The sequence below is a fragment of the Macrobrachium rosenbergii genome, chromosome 9 (assembly GCF_040412425.1).
Source record: "Macrobrachium rosenbergii isolate ZJJX-2024 chromosome 9, ASM4041242v1, whole genome shotgun sequence".
Classification (NCBI taxonomy): domain Eukaryota; kingdom Metazoa; phylum Arthropoda; class Malacostraca; order Decapoda; family Palaemonidae; genus Macrobrachium; species Macrobrachium rosenbergii.
The window spans coordinates 23,812,662-23,826,666 of record NC_089749.1 but is presented as its reverse complement, the minus strand read 5'-3'; the positions used below and the strand labels follow the sequence as shown (position 1 = coordinate 23,826,666).

Below are 14,005 nucleotides of genomic sequence, written 5' to 3'. Positions count from 1 at the left end.
CCCAGAGACTTCGCTTAAGTGAAAGGGATAATTCTTATCATCACTGAGATTCGGGGAAGGGCGGCTGTTAATCTAAGTGAGAAGGATTTATGCGAAGATGCTGATAGAGGCCATTACGTTTCTGCTTGCTATAAATTAAGGCCTCGCGTATTAGTGAGGGCGAAGAAATGTTTACGGATATCATTAATTTCTAAATAGGATACGTGGGATTTCTGAATGTTTGTTTATAAGGCAAGAGAGATCATTGCATTGTTGTCGTTAAAAATGTGAATTTATGTGTTAAGGGAGAATATTACGTTGTATGTTATAAATGAAGATTTATGAATAAAGGAAAAAAACATATTTGTGAGTGTTAATGATTATTTCATCTAAGAGAACAGAGAACGCGGCATTTCTGACTGTTGCAAGTAATGACTTATTTGTACAAACAAGAGCATTGTCTGTGTTTTGTACATAAGAATTTACGCGCACAAGGAGGTTGCTTTGTTTATGTTGCAAATTAATATTAATTGTGAGTCTAGTGAGGATTCACAAGTATTCGTTGCTAAGGGGGAATTGTGTAAATGGCAGAGAAGGTTAATTGGTGATGGAAAAACAATTTGACGTAATTATTTTCAGACTAAGTTTATTAGTTTTCTGTAAAAGAAAACTTTTGTGCCGGCTTTGTCTGCCCGTCCGCAGTTTATTCTGTCCGCCCTCGGATCTTAAAAACTACTGAGGCTAGAGGGCTGCAAATCGGTATGTTGATCATCCACCCTCCAATCATCAAACATGCCAAGTTGCAGCCCTCTAGCCTCAGTAGTTTTTATTTTATTTAAGGTTAAAATTAGCCATAATCGAACTTCTGGCAACGATAAAGGATAGGCCACCACCGGGCCGTGGTTAAAGTTTCGTGGGCCGCGGCTCATACAGCATTATACCAAGACGACCGAAAGATAGATCTGTTTTCGGTGACCTTGATTATACGCAGTAGTGGCTGTACACAAAACTCAATTGCGCCGAAGAAACTTCGGTGCATTTTTTTTTACTTGTTTTGACTAGTAAGTTATTTTCCAAACGGACAGATAGTTTAAGAGAAAAATGCATTAGCAGTCACATCCAAATTCATCCTCTGGCGGTTAAGTAACGAGATAACTTCCGGTATTCTAATAGGTAACAGGCTCAGATGGTCATTGTTTACCCGTTGCGGGTTACAAATAATAAAGTTAAAATGCCAAAGTTTCTTCCAGCAACAGTTTTCTGTACAGCGTATATCATACACCGGGAAAATAGTCTTCTATCTGGTGGTCTCGGTATATCGCTGTATGAGCCGCGGCCCATGAACTTAACCATGGCCAGGTGGTGGTCTGTCCTATATTGTTGCCAGATGCACGATTAAGGTTAACTTAACCTTAGATAAAAACAAACTACTGGAGGCTAGAGTACCGCAATTTGGTATGTTTGATGATTGAGGTGGATGGTCAACATACTCACTTAGCCTGTAGCCTCAGTGTTTTTAAGATCTGTTGGGCGGACAGAAAAGTGACAAAATAAAATGCGAATGAACACACAAAAGTTATGCAATAGTTTTTTAAACCCAAAATTCATAAATGGATAAAAATATGCAAATCAATAAACCAGATAAGCAGAGTAATCAATACAACCAACCGAAATAACAGTATGTAACTGAATGGCTAATTACTTGTAAAATTAAAATCATAACAAAAGCACGAAGAATATCTTACACGAGTTCACATTGTAGAAAAACTGAGACTATATAGTACATAATAGAAAGGAAAATAACAAGATGTCTTATTATTTTCCCTTTCTATTGGGGCTTTTGAAATGATTAAGAGAGAGAGAGAGAGAGAGAGAGAGAGAGAGAGAGAGAGATGAAAAAATGCACATTTCCACCTATGCCCTCCTCCCTTTATCTTTTTACTATATATATATATATATATATATATATATATATATATATATATATATATATATATATATATATAATAATATAAGAAACAGAGCAGTATATGTATATACATGTGTGTGTATAACTAAGAGAGAGAGAGAGAGAGAGAGAGAGAGAGAGAAAGAGACGATAACAGGCAAAGGGTCGTTTGGGGAGCACGCAATCTCTGGCCTGTTTGATACCGAAGCCTTCAATGTGTATTACGAAATGATTGATGTCGTAATGAACATGTTAATTAAATAGAACGTGATTGAAGGCTCCTCAGTCGAGATCAACTGCAAGCAGAACCTTCAAGTGCCAATGAAGCTTCGAGGAGGCAGAGCAGAGAGTTCTCCTGACGCTCTCTGCAAGAGACGAACGATCCTTTATCAAGTATCAGTTATCAATACTAAGGGTTCGGGGGGCGGGGACCTCGAGTGGGTGAAACCACCTACGTATGAATTCACTCATTTGAGAATTCACTCACGAATGATGTGGAATTTACTGAATTATAGTCTACATTGTATGGCCTAAAATATTAAATCACGATTCTCAAAATACTCCCAGAAGGACAGAAATTTTCAAAATAAGATTCTCAGAATGGAAAACTGCCACATTTATTAAGGTTACATCCGATTTCCTTGGGGAGCATAAATAATTTGATATTGAAATATAAAAAAAAAACATAGCATACTGATTAAGGTTCATGCATCTTTTTTTTAAGATATTTTCTCTTAGGAACCAAAAGATTAGAGTCCCTTGTTCAGTTCTCTTGTATTTTTCTTTGTACTTAATCAGACGATAACTTTTTTTGCTCTGCAAAGAGATTTTGTTAAAAACAAGACTAAAGATGAAGTTAGGACCTCTACCATCGAGCCCATGTTACATTTATTCAGGCTCAATACCATCAAAGTCCCCGCAGGCGGGTAGCGCCGTCAGTGCACCACACGGGGTGCACTGTAGGCATTACTGAAGGTTCTTTGCATCGTCTCTTCGACCCCTAGCTGCAACCCCTTTCACTCCTTTTACTGCACCTCAATTCATATTCTCTCTCTTCCATCTTGCTATCCATCATCTCCTAACAATTATTTCATGATGCAACTGCGAGGCATTCCTCCTGTTAAACCTTTCAAACCTGCCTACTCTCAATTTCCTTTTCAGCGCTGAATGACTTCATAGGTCCCAGTGTTTGGCCTCTGGCCCAGACTCTATACTCCAGTCTATACTCCAACAACATCAAAGTATCCAGGTTTAGTCTTGCATTATTGTAACCCCCACTTTACTGACACTTAATATGATCAAAACCACTTGAAGCCACTACATGATATAGATCAAGCCTTGCACTACTGCATTGTGATAAATGTGAATGCCCTCTGACGCAACCAGCATAAAGAGCATTTAATTATAGGTGAATTATACTTTAGATGTAGTTAAATTTTTCCACAATAGGTACTTCCTCCCCGAATTTAAGTAGTTAATGAGAGAGACTGCTCACCCGATGACCCGCCCCGTGGCAGTTCGAAGGTTTTCTGTGCCGAAGGCGTTGTCTCATGTAATTAGAGATCTATAGATAGATAGATAGACATTTTAGGTATGTATGTATGTATATGTATATATATATACTATATATATATATATATATATATATATATTATATATATATATATATATGTTATATATATAAAATCATTCAGTTCTTTTAATGACGAATACATCACAAACATCGGAAATTTGTTTACAAATACATTTTTTAATGTCATTTCTGTCTTACTCCAGAGATTTGATTATATTTGTCTTTTTATTTGAATAATTCTTTATTTTCTCAATACTGTATTGTATTTTTATTATGTAACCTTGAAATTATTTGTTTAAATTGTATCATTCCCTTTACTTCCTCTTACTTCTTCCTAATGAACACCATACATACACACACACATATATATAAATACATATATATATATATATATATATATAGTATATATATATATATATATATATATATATATATATATATATATATATATATATATATATATATATATATATATATATAAAACACTCTATTTTAACCCCTGCCCTTTACCACTTTTTACTGGGGAAAGCAAACATTTTATAAAAAAATCTGGAGCTGGACCGTCACCTCCAGACAAACCCAGCCACCCCCTCCCCCCTCCAAGCTCCAGCAGCCTGAACAGAGGCACCTACACAAAAAACAAAGTCAAATAAAAACAGCCTGAAACAAAGAAAAATCAAAGGCGAAACTGAAAAACGACAGACGAGAGAGAGTGAGAGAGAGAGAGTGAGAAAGAGAGAGAGGCAGGGAGGAGAGAGAGAGACAGAGGGGGAGAAAGAATAAGTTTTAAGGAAGGAGACGCAGCAGAGGAAGCGATGATAAAAATCGCGGATGACAATTTGCCATCAGGAAGAGGGAGAACAAGAAGCCATAAAGCAGAGGAAGAGGATAAATATGGGAGGATGCGACAATCTGGAAGGAACGAATATGGGAAGGAGAAGGTAACAACCGGTTGATGAAAGTTATTAAAAACGCGGAAGTATGGAGAGGAGAGAGAGAGAGAGAGAGAGAGAGAGAGAGAGAGAGAGAGAAAGGAATGATGGTGGTGGATAATGGACGGTGAAATGGACCCTTCAGTTTCTCCCAGAAGGGAAAACAACGCTTGAAGGTGTTTCGTGAGACAAAAAAGGGAAACAAAATGGAAAGACGGAACAACAACAAAAATTCCAGTTATTTTCCATACAAACAAAGAAGAAGACAATGACGACAATGAAAAACAAAGGAATAGAAGAAGAAATGTGAAAAAAATAGGTCAACAACACTTCCAGAAACAACAATTCACCATCGTAGCACAAAGATGAAAAGAAAGAGGAAATGTGAAACAAATTTCTTACAAGAGCACTTACAACGTAAAATGTAATAATTATGACAAAGGGAATTATTATTGTTATTATTATTATTATTATTATTCAGGTGAACCCTATTGATATTAACAAGCCCACCAAAGGGGCCACTGACTTGAAATTCAAACTCCCAAAGAATATGGTGTTCATTAGGAAGAAGTAAGAGGAAGTAAAGGGAATGATACAATTAAAAAAAATTCTAGTTACATGACAAAAATATAATACAGTATTAGAAAAAATAAAGTATAATAAAAATAGACAAATGTAATCAAATCTCAGGACTAAGACAGAATTGACATTAAAGAGCTGAATAATTTTTTATAGTTCATTATATATATATATATGGCTTTTTAACAGACACATAACAGTCACACTGACTGTTGGCGACCCATTGCCGGTCACACCGGTCTCCTAATGTCTCTCACGAGTGTCTGAGCTTTGATTTTGGGATGAGGTTGCTAGCCCCACGCCCTATCCCCAAAAGGGAGTTTAGCACTTTATGCGCATACGATGTCTGCATTCATTGGTGACCACACCGCCAGCTACTGGTCTGACTCAGTGTTCCAGAATTTTTCGATTAAGAGGTCAGCGGTGTTTGTGGTAAGTTCTGTTTTTATTGTTTAAAAGCACTTGCGATGATCTAATGACAATAACTTAACTTTAACTTGCTGCATACATTTTATGTATGCATACGCGTACACATATGTATACTCAGTTACCTTCTCTAATGTTTATCCATAGACTGAAAACACATTCCCTGCCTTTTGATTGAATTTAAGGTTGAAAAAAACTGAATATGCTGAAATGTTTATATCTGAAGGCTATAATAATTTACTAGAGCTCCAGCTTATATCTAAGTTCCCTTCAAATACTCTAATGTAAAGAAAGTTATACAAAGCGGAATAACAAACAATAAAAAGGAATAAAGATAACGAACAGCAACCTATTAAAACAATCAATCCGGTGGTCTTCCGTTTGTAGTCCCTAATTGAAGGTACAGTATTTTTATAGTTATGTAATTGAATGTTTTGATAGCTACTGGAGAGATTTTGCTTGTGGTATTCATGGATAATTACATACTTCAGAAAAACATACATATGTGTACATGATGTAGCTTTTCAATATAAATTCATATTTATGCTAAATTATCAGTGAAAATTTATAAATACGTTCGTACTTTTCTCTAATGACTTATATGCGTTCGAACTCGTTGCGTTTTTTTTTTTTTTTCCTTTTATAAACGCACAGGTTCGAAGATTTAAACATTTTCAACAAACATTTTATAAGCGGGATTATGCTACAGTCCAGCGTTCTATAAAGTATCTACGTTAGATGGACTCTCTCTCTCTCTCTCTCTCTCTCTCTCTCTCTCTCTCTCTCTCTCTCTCTCTCTCTCTTTCTCCCCAAGAAGAAGGAAGTAATTGTTTATAAAATATGCATCAGTGCAAACGTAAGTATATTATATTTGGCTCTGAATTTGCTCGACCCTTATTCTTATCAATATTTTTACTGTGTTCCCTATCCATTTTGACACTCAACAAATATTATCATGCAACAGAATAACCAGCCCCTTCTTCCTACGGATAAGGAAGTTGAAGAAATAATAACAATAAGTCCACAAAAAAAAAAGGAATTGAAGATATCATCCCTCCAGGAACACGTCGGATCTGGCAGACCTTCAGGATAAAACAAGGAGCAAGCAAGTTAAGGTTCTTTTATTATTATTATTATTATTATTATTATTATTATTATTATTATTATTATTATTATTATTATTTCTTGAGTGAATCAACAGAGAAGGGTGTCAGTATTGACTATTGTAAATAGGACGACTTACTGAAAAGGAATTTGGAAACAGCAAACCCCCAAAATAATACAGAACAATGCAATGGGGTCGTTTTCGTTTTTCTTGTCTGTTCGCTTTATTAAATGAATATCAAAATGGAAAAACCAAGAGGATAATTTATCTCAGGAGTGTTTCCGATAACCAACAACTATCATAAAATTCAATTAGTTTCTTTGTTATACATTCGTATTTTCAGAATGGTTACTTAGGATTCAAGAGACATAAGTGGTGGTGGTTAGTTGGTTAGATTGTTGGGCTTTGGCCGGCACGGTAAGGTGTTCAAAGGATTAAGGGACCTCATGTGGACCTCTGGAAACGATCATATACATATTTTCATAATTGTTTTTTTTCTCGTTAATTTTAAATATGTGTTAATGATTCACATCTTCAAGTAAAGTAGGTTTACAGATTTTCCAAGAAATTATTTTACATTAATCGTATTTGTGCTCTCTCTCTCTCTCTCTCTCTCTCTCTCTCTCTCTCTCTCTCTCTCTCTCTCTCATAAACGGTTTCGTTTCACATTACCAACTAGATCATGTTTGGGAATTTTTCATTGTTTTTTCTCGTTAATTTTAAATTGGTCATTATCTTTTTTTCGATAGCATTAATGGTTTATGCTCTCTCCCCTCCTCTCCTCTCTCTCTCTCTCTCTCTCTCTCTCTCTTTCTCTCTCTCTACGGTTTTTTTATACCAACGCTGATATATGCCCCCCCTCCGCTCTCTCTCTCTCTCTCTCTCTCTCTCTCTCTCTCTCTCTATTTTTATGTATGCCTTTGATATAACTGGTTTAGTCTCCGAGAAAAGTATGCATTTCACTGAATTTGTTTGGAACAAAATAACCTTCATAAAGGATACAGTATTTAAAAGAAAAAATTGGCAATGGAACGATTTATAAATTATGATATTAATTCAGAATTTATAGCCTGAACTGAAACGTGCATTTAATCATTTCAGTACCAATCACCTGGTTTTCCGAAATGACATTAAATTCAAAAACCAAAGTTCAAATTATTACTGAACCGATGTTTACAGGGGGCGTCCAAATTCCGATGATAACATCGGCGCCCCAATTAAAAGTTCTGTCGCTCGATTAAAAACTTTTTATTAAAAATCTTTTTCATTAAAAGGGTCTCATTCATTTATGCATTACGATCATAAACACGGCGACCACAAACCTATCACATATTTATTTATGGTTATGAATTTCGTATGAGGCAAATGTCAATATGAATTCATAAACATATGGGGCGCAGCTCTCATGGGACTAATTCTGTTGAATAGAGGGTAAGTGAAAATAGTATTCATATTTTTGGTGAAATGCGTATTGAATATTTTTATGAGCAATTGATAAATGGCTGTTAGACTACATTTTATGGAGAGGCTTTTACGTTAGAATTGATGAGATGCTTCCTAGTTATAATCGATATGTGGATTATGATTTCATGTTTTTAAAAATACTTGAAGTTGTCATTGTTACCTATGATTAAAATTCTGCAATTGCCAAAGGCGGGGTGGGGGTGTTTCCAGATAATAACTGACAGACGATTCTGAGTTATATCCAATAAGGAAACTTCCAAGGTTCATATACATATACATATATATATATATATATATATATATATATATATATATATATATATATATATATATATATATATATATATATATATATATATATAGTTCTCCATCCAGCACCAATAGAAAATTATATACATATATACATGAGTGCGTGTGTTTTATGTACAGTATGTATGTGTGCATGTGTACGCGCGCGTGTGTTAAATACACCACTAACATCAAACCTTTGTAATATTCAGTATAAGCGGTAACTTCTATTTCTCTCTCTCTCTCTCTCTCTCTCTCTCTCTCTCTCTCTCTCCCCCTTCAGCTGTCTCTTCCAGTGTCCTTGGCTGTAAATTAGTAGAAAGAAAACGGGTGTGAATCGCCTCCTTTGCTGATCCAGTAGTCCATTGTCCATGGCTCGGTCGTGGCTGGTGGTTTTGGGGGAGTGGGAGGGGATCACCAAAGTAGTTTTCAGGGTATATGAACAGTTAGTAAGTTCAGTCATCCTTCTTTCTTTGTGAAATGTCGTCTAGTCATTGTGAAGACTTTACAGTTTTCGTTAAGGTGAGTTTTTTCTTATTGGAGATTTCAGGATATTTAAGTGTTAGTGGAATGTTATGGGTATGAGTTTTGGTGTTATAGGCGTATTGTTTGGTGGTGGTGTCGGGTTATTAACCTTAATGGCTGTCAAGGTTCCCCTATCTGGTGATCTAGCTGCTTAAAACTTATAACAAAACTGCTCCAAGGATACGTACAAATTCGTTGGAAGGTTTTTTTTGAGTTCTAAGTTAAAAGAAAATCTTTGTTTTACCAGACCACTGAGCTGATTAACGGCTCTCCTAGGGCTGGCTCGAAGGATCTTTTACGTGTTAAGAACTATTTGGCTACTTAGCAACAGGTCCTACAGCTTTTTGTGTAATCCGAACCACATAACGAGAAATGAATTTCTATCACCAGAAATAAACTCCCTTATTCTTCATTACTCGCCCCGAGATTAGAACTCGGGCCTAGTAAGTGCTAGCCTATAACTCTATAGACTCTCCAAACGAGGAACTATAAGTAGATACGTACAAAAACTGGGACTTGCTTCTTTGAAATCTAGCTTCCTGTAAGTGGATAGGTACAAATTTGATGAGTTTTGAAATCTCCCTTACTGTAAGTGGATCCGTACAAAAGTTGGAACGCTCTTTTTTGAAGTCTGTTGGTGTCAATTGTTTTTAGTTACGTATGAAGCTTTCTAATACTTTTTTCTTTGAAGTCTTTAACTTGCTGTAAGTGGATAGGTACAAATTTGCCTATAAATTGCTATGTTGTCTCACTTGAAGTGGTTAAGTACAAATTTGTTTGAATATTTTCTTGAAATTTGTCACTACTTTGCTTTCGGTGTCACTGCTTTGCTGGAAATAGGTAACAAATTTGCCCTAAAGTGCTTTTGAAGCCAGTTATTTTAAGTGGATACGTACAAATTTGCTTAAGTGCTACCTTTAAGTCTTCAAGTTGAACTATTGACTAGTTCGGTCATTCAAGGAACTCTCATGCGTTTTAAATTCATTTAACATAAGACTGAATATCTCAAATTTCTAAGTATAAAAATTTAGATGCTTTAATGTAAATCTAAACTAATAAAGATTGTTAATAATTTTTCTGAAATTTAAGTATTTCACAAGGTTGTCTCCGTGCAAAGCGAATAGTGTTAGTTTTGCTGTAATTTGAACTGTTCAAACCTGTTTCAATTTCATTTGCAGTTTACTTTCGCCTTGTTATTGGCGAAGCTTCGTTGACACTTTCATGGGATGAATTATCCCATCGGAAGACTACGCAACGGACCAGTGGGAAATTTTCATTTTGTTGTATCACTTAATGTTTATCTAGCTATATTGGCCCGCTTATTTTTTTTTAACTTCAACTCGGTTTTTTATTCACTTTAAATATTCCTATTAACCTGGTTTTTTGTAATCTATTTGATCCTGTACAACATGTACTGTATCTTTATAAATTAAATTTTAAGTATACACGTATCAGTGGTTTTTCAAATTTACAAAATCACCAACTGCTGTGAATAATTGTCTTAAGGTTTAACTTCGTATGCACGTAGATTTCATTTTTACAATCATTTTTTAACACTGCACAGGATTAACATAAGATTCTTTCAGGGACTATCTGGCTACGTTGTCGTCGATTGACGATTGAGGAATGGAGCTCTTGGTCTTCCCAAAGTAAAAGCCTCTTGATCGTACTTCAAAACCCTTACCTCCACCCCTTCAGGAACTAGTCTTCGTTCAGGAACTATAAGGGTGGTCTGATTTCTAAACTTTAACCCCCACCGCGGTGGGCTTCAACGAAACAGTTCTTTCAGGTAAAAAATTTGCGGTGAGTACTTGTTAATCTTTTAGTTTATCTTGTGCAGTTTGTGTTGTAAGTAAAGTAAATAATGGTTCCGTTTAGATTCAAAAGACCGGTAATGAATTTAATTAAGACCCAGATTACTAGTTTAATATTTTCAACTTCTAGATTTTCCACGAGATACATTAGTTAACCAGGACTTTAGTGTAGTCTTAAGTCTTAAATCTACTGCTAGGAATGGGTTATGTAACCGGTTGCCAATGATAGTAATTTAATGCTTTAAATTTTGTAAATTTAGTTAAGTAACATATGAAATACTTTAATTGGATGGGTGTGGTTGTCTAGCTAGGCCTGATCTTAGAATGCATATATTTTGGGTAAGGTAGCTAGCTTTCAGAAGCTACTAGCCATGATCACATACTGCACAAGTCAAAAAGCAGTAAGTCATAATTAGAAACTTTGAGAAAAGGTTTTAATCTGCAATTTACAGTTGCTGTCTGTTTTAAGTTTGTTTATTGGAAATCTGTTTATTGGAAATCTTACATCTGGAGTAGTTTGAATTGGTTAATACTTTTTAACTTTATTGGTCCATTATTAAATTTGAGCTTAAATTCTGTTTGACTTTGAGTTAAACTTCCTTACTGAACTTTCACGTAATTGTAAGCTGCTTGACTAAGATTTACTGTACTGTTGCTCTTAACAGACAAGGTTGCTTAAATTCATATTTAACTGAATTATTTCTGATATTCAAAGTACTTATACTGTACTTGAAGAATATTTACTGTATTTTAAGTTGTGTAGAACAGTATTCAGTTATTTCTATCATTGCAGGCTAGTTCTCAACGAAGCGTTGGTAAACTTCATTTGCCCTGCTTGCGAAGCCCTTATAGCTTGAAACTAGTTAAGAAAACTAGTAGCCGAATGAGCATGACGCTAAGAAGAACTGTGAAGGTGCTTAAGGTGTTTTTTGTTATTCCTTAATTGTCTTGTACTGTAATTTGTTTTGAGTTTAATTATTGCTGGGTTTTGAGTTTAATTATTGCTGGGTTTTGAGTTTAATTATTGCTGGAGTTTGAGTTTAAGTATTGCTGGGTTTTGAGTTTAATTGTGCTGGGTTTTGGGTTTAATTATTTGCTGGGTTTGAGTTTAATGTGCTGGGTTTTAGGTTTAATTATTGCTGGGTTTTGAGTTTAATTATTGCTGGGTTTTGAGTTTAATTATTGCTGGGTTTTGAGTTTAATTATTGCTGGGTTTTGAGTTTAATTATTGCTGGGTTTTGAGTTTAATTATTGCTGGGTTTTGAGTTTAATTATTGCTGGGTTTTGAGTTTAATTGTTGGGTTTTTTGAGTTTAATTATTGCTGGGTTTGAGTTTTAATTATTGCTGGGTTTGAGTTTAATTATTGCTGGGTTTTTGAGTTTAATTATTGCTGGGTTTGAGTTTAATTATTGCTGGGTTTTGAGTTTTAATTATTGCTGGGTTTGAGTTTTAATTATTTGCTGGGTTTTGAGTTTTTAATTATTGCTGGGTTTTGAGTTTAATTATTGCTGGGTTTTCAAATTGTTCATTGTATGGTTCATTGTATGGTCAAGCAGTAAGATTGCTTGTGAATTAAAATTAACCTAAAATATCGTGCATTTCCTTGCCTCTTTGATTTGCTGTTTAGTTTTGCACTTTAAACTACATCTACGGTATACAGTGAACCCAGAAAGTTATGGTTGAATTACAGCAGTAATTACCCTTTATAAACTTATAATTTGAAACCAGATAATTCAAAAGGGAGCTGAAAGTACTGAACCTAGTGTTGATAAATACTCTAGGAAAAATTATGGTGCAGATGATTAATGAGACTTCATTCTTAATCACGAATGAACGCAATGTAGGACTGACGAAAGAGTTAAAACAGTTTCGCTGGTAAACTGCAGTATTTGACTGTTTGCCATACAGTCTGACAAAACAAATTCAGGTAGCAAATTCCTAGGCACCAGTATTATAGTAAATACTGAAGTGCCAATTTTCTCATAGCAAAATGCACCCCGTATCAGGGATAATGTAGCAATTCACGAGAAGTTTATAGGTGTAAACTTAACATGAAATATCCAGCTTTCTGGGAACTAGGATTAAAGTAATCAGTCGAATACCTTTTAAAGAAGGTGACTTAGTGATAAAAATTTCTAGCCTGACTATTAATGTGTTGTGCTCTTCTAAGTTTGAATTTAGACCTACCTGTAGTGAGGTAAAGAGATGCAAGCTAGTAAGTATTTTTTAAAGGGGGTTAAGTGTCAGGGTAGCCATAACTTAAATACAAAATTAAAAGGAAATACGCTGAACAGCAGTACCATAGTTTTACAGTATATAATCTGTTAGCAAAACAGTATATAGTCTGTTGGCGTTTTGCCAAGGTTAAGACTAGGCTCTCGCGTACCACAAAGAGCACACCGCGAACCAGTGGTTTAAGTGTGGGCAGGTGGTTATTCATAGAGAACGCTTGTTGATACTTCGCCGAGCCAATTACTGAAGACTCTTTCGACTGTCGCAGTGAGTGGACGGTATTACCCTCAACACTCGTGTGGGGTTGAGCGTAACTCAGTCCGAAATATAAATCAGTGGCAACCGGTAGCAAGTCTTTAGTTGCTTTGGAAAGATATTGACCCGATTCTTCTCAAAATGATCTGACTTAATGTATCTCTTAGATAATAACATCACAATGAGAAATACTTTGATCCGTTGATGCTACTGTGGCTTGAATGCAAGCGTCAGGCTGTCTTGTTAAAACTGACTTCATTCGACTGCTATACAATGGTTCCTTTCAGGCGACAGCAATTCCACTCAACAGCAAAACAAGTGTCTAACCTGTGGTACGTGAGCCTAGCCTAATCGGTAATTTATACTGGGCGTTAAACACCTTAATATTTTACACTACCCAAAGTAGGTGATCTTTACCGTAAACTTTTAAACTTAGGTTTTGGTTGACACTTAGCTAGATTTATTCACAACAGAGGTTTGGCATCTGGCATATCCATAAATGAATATTGATTTAGCTAAAGACTCGAGAATAAGTGACAGAAAAAAGTTTAAGTAATCTTGGTTTAACCAGACCACTGAGCTGATTAACAGATCTCCTAGGGCTGGCCCGAAGGATTAGACTTATTTTAAGTGGTTAAGAACCAATTGGTTACTTAGCAACGGGACCTACAGTTTATTGTGGAATCCGAACCACATTATAGCGAGAAATTAATTTCTATCACCAGAAATAAATTCCTCTTATGCTTCATTGGCCTGTCGGAGATTCGAACTCGCGGCCAACAGAGTGTTAGCTGAGAACGGAACCAGCTCGCCCAACGTTGGTCTTATCGGGAGTTTTTTTTTTTCATACATATACAGTAGTCTTGCAAGAGGCGTCTGGCAGG

General features: G+C 35.5%; 1 long non-coding RNA gene across 1 annotated transcript; it reads left to right on the top strand.

Moving 5' to 3' along the window:
• The first annotated feature begins 8,679 nt into the window (after nucleotides 1-8,679).
• On the top strand, nucleotides 8,680-11,696 carry LOC136842092 (uncharacterized). Its single transcript, XR_010854166.1, has 3 exons — nucleotides 8,680-8,816; nucleotides 10,406-10,622; nucleotides 11,427-11,696. It is a non-coding gene; the product is annotated as an uncharacterized lncRNA (long non-coding RNA).
• Nucleotides 11,697-14,005: the final 2,309 nt, after the last annotated feature.